General features: G+C 38.9%; 2 long non-coding RNA genes across 3 annotated transcripts in view; both read left to right on the top strand.

Moving 5' to 3' along the window:
* The window catches only part of LOC103095756 (uncharacterized), an 82,579-nt gene that overhangs the window by 1,083 nt on the left and 67,324 nt on the right, over nt 1–14,172 (top strand). The window lies entirely within an intron of this gene.
* Nucleotides 2,235–12,993, top strand: LOC130457429 (uncharacterized). Its single transcript, XR_008916650.1, has 3 exons — nt 2,235–2,525; nt 7,228–7,314; nt 11,431–12,993. It is a non-coding gene; the product is annotated as an uncharacterized LOC130457429 (long non-coding RNA).

Here is a 14,172-nt window from a genome sequence, read left to right as displayed (position 1 = left end):
CCCCAGAACACAGTAGGGAGTTCCCAGGCTGAAGGGAAAGGGACAGGGGGCGGGGCTGGTAAAGGAGAGGATTCCCGAGAAGAGCTACTCTAGTAGGGAAAAGGGAGGAGGGAGAGGGGGCACTTGCTTCAAGTTTGGAGTGGGGAATGGAACTGGAAGGCAGGTGTTCTTCCTAGTTAGGTCCTTACATGTGCGCAGGGGAGGCGTCGACCCGCCCTAGACCTACTGGAAACTGCATCTGGAGAAAGGCACTTGGCAAAGAGAGAGAGAGTCCGGAAGCCCCAGGTCTTTCAGTTAAATAGTCCGAAATATTAAGGTGATGGAGAAAGCTAGAGCTAGTTTCTACCGCAGAATTGAAATGGACCACGAATCCTTTCTCATCTTCTTAAATCGTATTTTCTCTTCCCATTATTACCTTTTGTCTCTGCTTCTCTTCCAGTCTCTCATCCCAAGCCCTGCTGAGCATAAATAGCTAGGTTCCTATTCTCCTGATCTCTGCTGCTGATCAACTTTCTAGAAGTTTGGGAGAATTCTGGTTATCCAAATTCCTCCGGTATTCATCTTTCAAAGTTCACGCTGCCTAGTAGGGGCTGTACACTTCCTCCATTTGGGAGGAATCTCAATTTATTTCTACCTTTTTAAGGACATTGACACGTTTGGCCGGGAGAAAATGACTCCTGGGAAGTAACTTCAGTAGAAGTCAGAAACACTCCATTCAGTGGGTAGGAAATTAGCACTGGGTATAGGGTAAAAAAGGGGGCTTTCGAGTTGTACCCTCTTGGACAGTTGGGGATGTGGGGGAAATAGGGCAGGTGCAATTTCTTCTCTCTGTGTTCTCAAGCAAAAGAAGATGCAGATAATGTTTCATGCCAACTCTGAAAACACCAGGGTACAAAGCCTTTTGAAATAATCTTATCTGCCCTTTTCGTATGCCCAAGGTTCTGGACTGTGGTTTTAGATTCACCTTCGCCCATATCACCTTTTATTAATCCCTATCTTTCCACTTCAAAAGGTGAACCAGTTACTAATTCAGTGAAAGCATATGTCAGAAAAATCTCATTCAGACTTGAACTATGGTCTACCTAGCTAAGACTAGGCAGAAGGGTTGGTGATTAGAGAACCGAGTGCCAGACAATGTCCCAGGTAGGAAAGGATGGTGTTGGAGTAGCTGTCTGAATTTAACAGCGCCAGACAAAATAGACTGTGAAACAGCTAAGAGTCCCTCAGGATCCCTAATTCCCCACACTTTGAGGCTGAAGGCCAAGAAGACCAGAACTGAAGCAATTGCTCTAAGTTAACCACAAAATAAACATATTCCAGTTATCTGGATATTTCAGATCGAAGTGTAATTTTTAAATCTGTCTAGATTACCATGACAATTGCTCCATTTCTTGGTTTCTCTTGAAATCTGGAATAGCCTTAGAGTGGAGGTAGTTTCCTTGATGGATGTTGGGAGAGATTTTGAAAGCAAAGCAATTAGTCAAGCAAGCACTTATTAAGCGCTACTTACTAGGCGCTACTCCCTCAAGAAAAGAAGAATGAACAAGAAAAAAAAATCCCATACTTTGTACTCAAAAGTGTAGAAAGAGAATCGGATGCTTTGGTCCGTTTTTTTCTCTTCTCTACTCACAGTCTGTCATGGGGAAATTAATCAGAGAAGAACCAGTTCTTCCTTACTACTTTGGGGAATAGGAATCCCTTTGGGCCGGGGAGGTGGAGAATTTGCTTTAGTTTCTCCACATTTCTTTTCCAGGGAGCAAAAAAGGTTGCTTCTGGGAGTAACTTGGATAGAGACATTCAATTGTGCCTTCCCACTGTGGTGGGACTATTTATAAAAAGTGGTCCCTAATGTATAATCATTAGATTCTAAACTCCTTGAGGGCAGGGACTGTCTTTTGCTTCTTTTCTTATCCCCCGCACTTAACACAGTCTTTGGCACATAGTAGGTGCTCAATAAATGTTATTGATTTGACTTGTCGCCCCAAACAGAGGAAGGTTGCTCCCTTTTTCCACTCGAGATCTCGGAGTCAGAAGGATTTCTAATGCTGCTAGACGACTACCATTGAAATCACAGAGCTGAAGAACATAGGGACAAACGCCATAGGTTGGCAATTGAGACGCACTTTTGCTAGGGCTTCTTTCCCAGAAAGCAGCTGCAATATGCCTTCCGCTTCATCTGGCCTCCTCCAGAAGAAAGGAAAGCTGTTGCATTGCCTGTGGGCTATGTTAGAGAAAGGCATAGCGCATGGGTTTGGCACAGACAAGTGTTTTTGGAGGCAAGGAAGGATTTCGAAGGTTTTTTTTTTTTTTTAATTTTCAGAGGGGTCTGGAAGGTTTATATTACTCTTCTGTAGATGTGATCTACTTTCTCTTTTTCTCTTGTGTTCTAGCTTGGCAATCCGACCTCAGCAAATCTTCTTTCCTAGGAAGAGGCTTGAATGGCACAACGTGAAAAAAGCGGGGTGTTTCGCATTCTGTTTCAGCACATACCCTACAGGGAGACAAGGAGAGGACTGAGCACTGGGGTTCGTTGGGTTCAAATCCTACCTCAGACATTTACTGGTGTTTTGACCCTTGAAAGTCCTTAAATATTTCTGAACCTTAGTTTTCTCTCGTGTAAATTTGGGTAACAACACCTACCTTTATTCTGAGTCAATAGATATAGTGCATTTAAGACGCATCGCAAATTTTAATGCGTTATATAAATAGGAGCTTCTATTTCAAGGGCTTTTACTGTCCCCATTTAGCTAACTGCGCATTTTCTGCATACTAAATCCAGTCCCACAGAAGCATCAGATTTTAGACCTTGTTAACATAATTAAAGTTCAACTCTTGGGTAGGACTAGATAAGGTCGCCCCTGTGTGTTTGTTTCATTTTGATTCTTGGGCAGGGTTCTTCCCACCCTCCCCCAAATCTTTAATTTTCTGTCTAGAAGCAAAATTTAGCTCTGGGTTCTTCTTGGCACCCCTTCTACCCCCTCCTTGGTTTTTCTCAGGGTGAACTTTCCTTATCCCACAACGTCCTCTGTTTACTTAGACCTTTAGGCTTTAATAAAAAACAGAATTCTAGAGCCCCTTTTCGATTTAAATCCCACCACTACCTAGCTAATGTTCCTTTCCATTTTCCCAATACATTTTCTGTCTTTTGTCTTTTCCTCTTCTCAGAGAAAGGAGTCAGTGTGGACAGCTGAAATCAAAAGTCCCCTCCTCCTATTGCAACAGTAGGAGCTTAGTGTCCCTCAAGATCGGTATCCTGTGAAAACGCACAGAGGGAGTTGAGGGGCCCCCAGTTCTCTGGGACTATTTTGAGTTAAATTTCATACTGAAATACAGTGGTGACACATCATTCCTTTTATTCCCAGGAGCTTCATGGAAATATTGGTCAGAAAGGACTTTAATCTTCTCAGAGATGAAGATAGAAACATCTTTCCAAATACCATTTAAAGCCTTTTTGCATCCTCAACAGGCCAGTAAAAATATTTATATAGTTATATAGTATACTTATAGCTTCAAGGGGACATCCTTTCCCCTTTATTTTAGACTGGGAAAACTGGCACACATACCCTCTCTTTCCCTAAGGATGCCTTTTTTTTTTTTTGCACTTCTCAATTTCCTTTATGAAGAAAGAGAAAAGTGATTTCTAGAAAGCCAGACCCTGAGCTGGGCCTTTAGAGCAGCTGCTAGAAATATAGGAAAATGGGACTTGGCACATCACATCATTCTATATACAATTTAGTGAGAAAAGCAAGAACTATGCCCCAAGAAACTGATCAGAAAGAAAAGTAATCTGTAACCATGTTCCACCTTTCCATGCCTGGTAAAATAAAATATAAATAAGAAGACATGAACAAAATAATTAGATTCTAATTCTTCTGAAGGATCAGAAAGACATTTGATTATGATACCCTTTCTGAACACCTGAGAATTTTAAAGTTATTCACAGTAGTACTGAAAAATGTAATTATTATTGACATTATTAAGAGACAAAAGCAAAGGAATCTCCAAGGAAAGGTAGAACAGCAATGAAGTTCAAATCTTTTTTGGCTAAGCATCATATTTTCACCTGAAGTAAAATCACCAGGACAATCTCCATTACTAGAAATTGTATTCTCTTGGTTCTCCTCCTTCCTGTCTGATTTCCCTTTTTCAGACACATCATCCATGTCTCTTCATTTGCCTTTCAAATGTAGTTTTAACCCAAACTCTCTCTGTATGTTTTCTTGGTAATCTTAGTTATTTTATTGTTCAGTATTATCATTAAGGTGCCTTTGGCTCCCAAATTGATATATTCAGCCCTAGTCTCTTGAGTTCTGGTCCTACAACACTGCCTATGAGACATTTCCAATTGGATGTTCTTTAAAGATCTCAATTCCAATGTATCTAGAACAGAACTCATTATCTTTCACTGCCTACCCTCCTCTCCTCTTAATCTCATTTCTGTTGAAAGTACCACCATTATTTTATTCATTCAGGTCTGATCTGGAACTTTATAGGCACCCATGACTTTTATTACCATTTATATCTAACCAGTTACCATAGTTTGAGCATTCTACATCTCTCTTGTTTGTCCTCTTCTCTCTATTAATACCATGATGACGTACATCAGTTTTTGCTTAGAGTATTATAATAACCTACCAATCAATCTCTCTTACACAGTCTGCTCTCCCTTCTTCATTTCATCCTATACACACCTGCAAAAATGATATTCCTAAAGCACAAGTCTGGCTATGTCACTCCTCTGCTCAAAACACTACAGTGGATCCCTATTGCTTCCAGAATAAAACTAAAAATCTTCTGTTTGGCTTGGAAATCTTTTATAATCTGGCCAGTTCAACCAGAATAAATTTATAGTCTTATAGCTCTTTTGAGGATCATTGCCCTTTTCTCTCCTTTACAATTTTATATTCCAACCAGACTTGTCTACTCTCACACGCAATTTCTTCTGCCTCTGTGTCATGCCCCCAAATCACTTCTTTCTCATTTATGTCATGGAGGATATCTAACTTCCTTTAAAACTCAGTTCAAGGGCAAGCTCTACCACAAAGTCAATATTTTTAGCACCAATTGTTAGTGCCCTCCCCCCCTCTCTCTCCCCCCTCTCTTTAATAAACATGCATACATATACATATATGTGTTTATGCATACGTGATATTTATATTAAATGCACATGTTGTTTTACCTCAGTTAAATGTATGCTCTTTGAGGGCAAAGATTATTTTTGTTTGCCTCTTCTATACCTAGCATAGGTACATAGTAAGGGCCTAATAAATATTTTCACATTGACAGATAAAATGCATGAAGGTGTATTGTATAAAATAAATGGATAAGCAGATTAGACCCAGATAGTGAAGGAGGAGATAAATTCTCCAAGGAAGGTAAGAGGATAGTCCACATTACTAGAACCTAAAGCCTATTAGATCTTAAAGGAATGTCATTAGTGACCTTGGAGTGGGAAAGCATGGAAGATAGAAAGTGAAATGAATAGAACTGAGGAAAAAGTGGGGATTATGGACATAGAGGAAGCAGGTATATGCAATTGTTTGTTAGAGTTTGTCAGTTAAGAGTCAGAGAGGGATAGAACTGTGTAGAAGGATCAAGATAAAGGATTTTTTTTTTTGGTAGAGAAAATCTGACCATCTTTGTAGGCAAAGGATGAGGAACTAGGAGAGATTGAACATGAGAATAAAGATGATCTATGGTGTAAGATTCTTGAAATGGCAGAACATAATAGAATAAGAATTGATAATCTCCCTATTTTGTGATTAGAGAGAAGAAAGTGGGGACATAAGAAAGTCTGAAAGAGTACAGGAGAGTAGAGAAGAGAATTTAATTCAGAATCATACAGTTCCAGAGTTGGAAGGAACCTTGGCAGTAATCTTGACCAACTCACACTCCCAAAAGAACTCCCACTCTTGACATTATCAATAAAGTGCTCATCCAGTAACTATTTGACAACTTTCAATTAACAGATATTTCTTGAGACATCCCATTACCTTTTTGGGTAATAACAACAATAATAGTAATGGCCATCATTTAGATAGTATAAAAATAAAAGACAAACTGTAAAAATAATGGGAAATTAATTTGATTATGGATTATAAACTAATTTGAATATTCTGTTTGCTGTGCTTACAAAGTATCTTCAGTTTATGTAAGTGAAGTGAAGCTCATAAGTGAACTTCTCTTCAGGGCCAGGCTCAAGGATGCTAAAGAGACTCTTGTTGTAAAAAATAAAATATTTATTGAAAATATAAGGTTAAAAAGGATTTCTAACTCTAAGGGATTCTAATTCCACCCAAATAAAATTCCTTGGTTCCACAAGGAACTGCTTCTCCTGTTTCCACAGACTACAATAATCCTTCCTGATTTGACTAACTCAAATTTTCACTATTCTAAATAAACTAACACTATTATTCTTATAATTCTTAACTTTGTCTCCAAGATATAAAAATAACAAAGACTAGTTGGCTGAGCCTCAGCAAGAATCAAATTAGGACTCTGACTCAGAGTCCTAACCAAAGACCAGGTCTTTCTTTGGTCTTCTTAGAGTTAAAACAATCTATCAAAACAGCAATAGTCACTAGTGTTTCCTAAGGTGAGAAAGAAAAACACTTAGGTCCTTCAGTTCTTTCTCTCCTTTCCTTCTGCCTCAGTCAGTGAGAGAGAGAGAAAAGATGTTACCTCCTCCAAGCTCTCAGAGAGAGTATAACTCTCTCAGAGCAATAGCCACACCTAGAAAAATAACTGTCACTCCCACAGACCAAGTGCCACAGGAAAACCATTAGACTTGAAACTGGCACTCTGTCTCAGCTGTTTGAAACTCTAATTTTTTCTCAAGCCAGCTTCTCTACTTCTTATCTCTAAACTGATATAGCAAGACTCAATTTCTAATATCATCCTTATAATTTCACTTTAAAAATTTCAAAGCACTTTACATATGATATTTGGTTTGGTTTTGTCCAAACAACAACTCTGGGTGGTAGATGCTATTATTTTTATTTTACAGATAATGAAATGGAGGCACAGAGAGATAATTGACTTGCCCAGAGTCACATAGCTCATAAATGTCTCAAGACTCTAATCTTCCTGATTCCAACTAAAGCACTTTTTCTCCTGGGGCCACCTAGCTTCCACTTAAAGATAGATAGCTCTACTTGTAAAGATGTTTCCTTTTTAAATATATTTCTTTGCTACTTTCACCTACTGTTCTGGTTTCTTCCCTCTCAGATCAAATAGATATGTCTAATCCATCTTCCATATGGCAACCCTTGAAGATATAGACAGCCTCAGTCTTATTAATTACCTAAGTAGAAGGTAAGTTCCTCAATAGTAGAGACTGCTTTTTTCCTCTCTGTCCTCCCAGATACAATCCCTTCCATATAGGAAACTCTTAAATGTTTGTTGGTTTGACTTAGATTGGAGATACAATTATTTTCTGAAAGGGGGAAGCATGAATGCAGCTGAGAATTTGAAGAGGAAAGGTTGATGTAACTCTGTTGGGAATGTTAAAAGGCAATAATCATGCACATGCCCCAGATCTGGTGCTAATTTAGTTAAATCCAGTGCAATCTGAGAGCCCTGGATCTAGGATCAGGGATTCTTAAAATCTCTGGTTGCCTAAACTTTAAGCAGGGGTCCTTAATCTTTTTTTGTATATGTGACTTGGACTCCTTTGACAGTCAGGTGAAGTCTATGGAACCCTTCTCAGAATAATGTTTTAAAATATGTAAGTTAATATATATATGATTACAAAAGAAAACCCTGAAATACCATTAAGAAAATGTATTAAAATTTGTGCTATCTTTAGCAGCAGTACATTAACAATAATTCTGAATTAAAGATGACAATGACATTTTGCAAAATTTGTAATAACTTCAAAGCAACATGAATATATTTGTGATTTCTATTGGTGGCAAAGTCATAGGTATGTCCAATACGACTTTGACTTATTACCTACATTCTGAAATGTGAAGGAAATGCTAAATTTTGGTTAGAGGTTAGATAAAATAAAGATATAATTTTTTTCCTATTCAAAACTTACAGATTCCCTGAAATCTACCCACAGACTCCAGCAGACTCCCACTTAAGAATCCCTGCATTATCACATTCTCCCAAAGCCTTCTTAATCTTAGTGGGGAGGATGGTGAAGCAGGTGGAGGGGGTGGGGAATGGAAAAAAAGGTTGTTTACTATCATGGCTCAGGGGCAGGTGTTGTGTCCTCAGGCAGAGTGCCCAGGGCATCAGTATTTCAAAAGTCATTCCCTACACATCCTAAATAGGGGCAATATTTTTGGTCCCAGAAGGGGTCTATTCCATTTGGCTTATCATTTTTTTTTGTGGTTGTTTGGGCATCTTTCAGTCCTGTACAACTTTTTGTGACCCCATTTGAGATTTTCTTGGAAAAGATATTGGAGTGATTTGACATTTCCTTCTCCAGTTCATTTTAAAGATGAGGAAATCAAGGCAAATAGGGTAAAATGACTTGCCCAGGGCCACGCAGCTATTAAGTGCCTGAAACCAGACTTGAATGCATGAAGATGAGTCTTCTTGACTCCAGTCTAATACTCTATCCACTGGACCACCAATCCTTCCCCCTCACCCCCAAATCTACCTTTAAAAGAACAACAATAATAAAATAATAAAAATAATAATATCCATCATCTCTTTGAGATGCTGATTTCTGTTAGCAATAATGCCTTATAGAAATGTTTTATGAACTGATTTGGCCACGGAACTCTTTGGGGCTTGGAATAGATAGATGGAGGCCCTAAATCCTGGTAGAGTGTGTGTGAGGATAAGGGTTGAGGGTCACAGGCTGAAGGTATGGGGAAAATCCCAGAAGGAAGGTGAATTGGGGAGATTTAGAAGCAAAGGAGAGAAAATTAAATTTATTTTCACATAAAAATTGTTATAGGTAGACTTCACAAGAATGAGGACCATTGAGATCATCTAGCTCAACATCCTCATCTTATCCCTAAGGAAAAAGAAGCATTCCAAGGTGGCAGTTGGTTCATGGCCACAGAGGCAGAAAAACTGTTTATTCTACCCAACTTTATCAATAGCAATTTGGCTAAGCCCACACAAGATTCTTCATGAATTCCTGGTGAGAAGGATTCAAGGCCAGGGAAACCTGACTTTCAGAGATTTTTATTCTCAAGGCATCTGGTATCCCATCCTATAAATCTTCAAGATCCTTTCTCCCAAATTCAGCCACAGTCATTTCATTAAAACGTTTGCATCAGCATCAGTGACATGATCCCACTCTCTTCTTGGTTCCATTTACCTATAAGTTTAGCTTCTTTGCCAGCACTTACTAATAACAACTTAATCTTAGAGGCATAAATTTTGAGAAGTTCTTTTCATACAGGATCACATTTGAACCTCACAATAACCTAAAAGTAGGCATTATTATTATTATCATCCTTGCTTGACATAGGAGGAAACTGTGACAGAGGGATTAAGTGACTTGATCACATTGTCATAGCTGAGGCAGAATTTGAACTCTTTTCTTCATAATTCCAAGCCTATTATTCTTTCCATGATGTCAACTCTTTCTTCCTGCTAGACCAGAGCAAACGAGAGAGAGAAGACCATTGCCTTTACCTTGCCTTTCTATATAGCATTAAGCACATGAGCTCCCCTTCCCCACCACTCCCAGGCTCTGCCTCTTACCTCCTTTCATCAGAGCAAGAGAGATATTTTTTTTCTCTTCCTGTATACAGAAAAAAATATATAAGTAGAAGTGATTTTTTTCAATCGACCCTTAACCTCACTGCACTGAAATAACACTCTTTAGAAACATTTCTTTGAACTAGAAGTAAAGAGGTGCTGATATTAGTCCTTTTCCATATAAGACTATATTATCCATCCTTCCCATTTCAGAGTGATGGAAGGAAGTCGAGGCTCAGTTAGTCAGAAGTCTGAATTTATAGAGGAACATGTGTATACATATATACATATGTACATGCATACATATATACACAGATACACAAACGTATTTACATATGTATATATGTGTTCTAGACAATGTCTGAAACATTTTTTTAACTGAGGGGACTTGGAAAAAAGAGATCAAGGCTTTAAGACTTCCTCTGTTATGATTTGCATGACCCTGGGCAAGTCATTTTTAGATCTCTGAGCTCATTTCCATATCGGAACAATGATGATAATAATAATGTTTGAATTACTTACCTTGTAAGGATTTTATGAGGAAAACTTTAAAGTATCATATGTGTATGAATTATATAAGAGACAATATATCATATGTGCACACACATACATAAATGTACTGTTATGTTAGGTAGTTCACATGTATGCATGCACACATGTATATATGCACTGCTGTATAAGATTGTATATTACATGTATGCACATGTTTACATAAGTATTGGAATGTGTAGGTGTTATATGAGATAATATAGTACTTATGTATTGTTATATGAGATAATATAGTAGACATGTGCACATAAGCATGTGTCCTATGATATATTATTTGTGTACACATGTATATATTATACAAGTCGCTCTATTATATATGCATATATGTACCTATCGGTGTTATGAGAGAACACATATGTACATATATGCCATTACATGATAGAATATGTTATATGTGCACATGTGTATTATAAGAGGTGGTATTTGCCCTGTGTATACATGCATGTGTTGTGCAGTAATAGATGATGTATGTATATATATGTGTTATATGAGATGCTATGTTCTATACTGAAAGAAGGTATTTTGCCAAGACGTACAATAGAATGTGGTGAAACAGAAAAGACAGGCAGGAGCAGGTTAGAATGTTGGAAGCAGGGGGTTCTGGGAGAGTAATGGACTCTGGGAACCAGCTCTAGATTCTGAGGAGGGAGTCAGCTCCAAGACCCTACTCTAGGACTGGAAATAACTCATTGCTGTGTGATTCCTATCTTATCTGGAGATCTACTGAGACCCTGGAACTGATCCTGTTTCACTGAGAAAGCAAGACCTGTGTGGACCTGATCAACTGCGGTTTGCCCTAAGGGTTAGCTCTGAGGGGAGGCCAGATAGGCCCTGAAGCCTGACCTCTCTTCTGTGCCAGCTACACCTAGAGACTTGCTTCTTCATGAATTAGCCTAGGATTTATCCAGCAGAGGGAAGAACATCAGACAGAGAGGGTTCCCAGGCTAGCTTTGGCCTTACTTGAGGGCTGAAGAGACTTTGCCATTGATCTGGGTCATTAATTGGGGAGACCTAATAACCCTCTTTCCTGACCTCATCCTTGTTATCCTTCTTTTAAATAAGCAACCATAAAGTAAGGGAAGCAGTCAGATCTATTTATTACACATAGGGAAAGAATGACGATTGTTGGGTTGGGTTTTTAATCTGGAAAGAGAGTCTTACTCGACTGGGCTGAGCAAACCTCTCAGCCGCCCATTCTGATCTCTCTTACAGGTCAGCTTCTGTCCCAGAGGAGGAACACCTGGGAAATGAGGATGAAGGTTGCATGTCTTTGCAAGATACCTTCCTTCAATATGCATCCATATGGATTATATTGTACATTTTGCATATGCATATGTATGTATATGTATAGACACACGTGTGCATACGCATGCATTACATAGCCCAGTTACATAAGACACTCTTCATTGGTGGTGACTGATTACTCAGTGCTTCACAGCAATGTAAGGGGTACAGTTGGTGAGAGAGAAGAGAGATCGCAGTTCTCCTGGGTTCCAGTTCTTAGAGAGAAGACACCGGGTTTCCCAATCTCTTTGGGATGTAAGGGATGACAGGCTGCTTTGTGTGGCTTTGCTTTTCTGAGTCACCAGTACTTAACATGGTACTTGGTCCATAGTGGGTGTTTCAGAAATGTTTGTTGACTTGATAACTGTCAGGAAGAGAACATTTCCCATTTCCATTTTGCTAGGACTGTCCCTCCACTTGTAGCTTTAACTCCTGAATCCGGCAGCATGGTTTTGTTTTCCAGGACATGAGGTCTGCAGATGACAGCTTAGCCATAGAAGGATCTGTGAAGCTTCTGCTATAGAAACAAGGATAGGAGAGGTATGTGCAGATTTGGATGGTGGGAAGTGACTAAAGGACTTAAACTTTTGACTTAGATATTTGACAGCATCAGTGTTGATCCTTCCCCAAACTTCTGTTTACAAACCTCATTTCAGCAGAATGCTAAGGGGATTAAAGAGCAACCGCAGTAATAACAGACAGAAGGTGAAGATCTCCATCTGAGTATGATGTCCTGTCACATTCTTCCAGGGTCTTAAAACAGTTCCTTAGAGACTCACTTACTTTGTTCTTGGCATACATTTAGAGATCCTCTGTCCTGCCTGCAGTTTGTCAGAGTCTGCCCCGTAGTCCCTGGGATCAGTAACGGCTTTGTACTTTAGCAGCTTAGGTGATGCAGTAGAAAGAGTGCTAGGGCTCGGGTCAGAAAGTCTCATCTTCATGAGTTCAAATCCAGCCTCAAACATTTACTAGCTGTGTGAGCCTGGGCAAATCACTTAATCCTTTAATCATTTGTAAAAGAAGTTGAAGGAAATGGAAAGTCACTCCAGCATCCATGCCAATAAAACCCCAAATGGAGTCACAAAGAGTAGGACAAAACTAAAATGACTGAACAACAACCACAATGTACTTCACTTAATTGTGAAAAAACTTCGTTAAAAATAAATATATGATACACTGTGGTATAATCGAACGTAATGGACTTCTCCATTGGTGGTGGTGTAATGTCCCTGAACAATTTTCAGGGATCCAGGAGAAAAAAACACTATTCATAAGCAAAGGATAAACTATGGGAGTGGAAACACCGAGGAAAAGCAACTGCCTGAATACAGCGGTTGAGGGGACATGACAGAGGAGAGACTCTAAATGAACACTCTAATGCAAATACTATCAACAAAGCAATGGGTTCAAATCAAGAAAACATCTAATGCCAGTGGACTTACGCATCAGCTATGGGGGGTGGGGGGGAGGAAAAGAAAATGATCTATGTCTTTAACGAATAATGCTTGGAAATGATCAAATAAAATATATTTTAAAAAAATAAATATATGAAGATAAATAAAGAGACAACATCTGGTAGCAGATAGACAACTAGTCATAGAGTCAAGAAATCAAGAGACAACATCTGATATCAGATAGAAAGCTAGTCACAGAGTCAAGAAGACATGGATTCAAGTCCAGCCTCTCACACATATTAGCTGTAGGACATTAGTCTTTCTGCCCCCAAGCAGCTCTCAAAGAAAATAAACTGCAACCCAATTCCTGATCTCCATTGGGAACTTGAGGGAGTTCTTTCACTTGGTGTTCCTTACCTGATGAAATCATAGGGCTAGTTTAAAAAGGTGTGATCTGGCTATGATGGTGAGTACACCAGAGAAGCTGAGGATATCTCTTGAGCTCAGGAACTCTGAGCTGCAGTAGACTAAGTGCTCAAGTTTCTATTAATAGAGTGAGCCTACCAGAATCAGGGGCTGCCAGGTTGCCTATGGAGGGACAACCTGGTTCATATTGGAAATGCAGCAGGACAAAGCTTCCTTGCTGATTAGAGTGGGATCTGTCCTGTGATTAGTCTTGGCACTTCCAGCATAGGGGAGAGTCAGTCTTAAAAATAAAAACAAACAAGCAAACAAAAAACAAACAAAAATGCTCACATATTCAATAGGGAAATGCCTCAGAACAGTTAATCCAGTAGACCCCAAGTCCAGTATACTTGAATCTTTCTTTTTCCTTTTGTCCACAAAAATAAGCATCACATTTTAAGGGGATACTGATTTGTTTATTATGACATTGTTATTATGACAAATAAGATGCAACATTTTTGCATTTTCATCATTTTTACAACTATTTCAAATCAGTTTAAGTGATCTCCAGAGATAATAATTTATTTTTATGGCACTTTAAAGTTTTCAAAGCATTTTCCTCCCTACATCCTTGTAAGGCAATTAATTCAACTACTATCATTCCTATTGTACAGATATGGAAATGAAGAGAGATAAAAAATGACTTAAGTAGGGTCACACAAATAGAAAGTATCAGAGTAAAGCATCAGATGTTGGTCTCTTTTTCCCCCCAAATCCACGAGGTAGCACATTTCCCTGACATTTACAATACAGTTTATTAAGGTAGAGAATTTGATCGCTATCCAAATCATTTGGAAACGCAGGCGGATAA

Source organism: Monodelphis domestica, chromosome 2, assembly GCF_027887165.1.
Source record: "Monodelphis domestica isolate mMonDom1 chromosome 2, mMonDom1.pri, whole genome shotgun sequence".
In the NCBI taxonomy this organism is placed as follows: Eukaryota; Metazoa; Chordata; class Mammalia; order Didelphimorphia; family Didelphidae; genus Monodelphis; species Monodelphis domestica.
The sequence above is the reverse complement of the archived record's forward strand: the minus strand, read 5'-3'. Positions and strand labels throughout refer to the sequence as shown.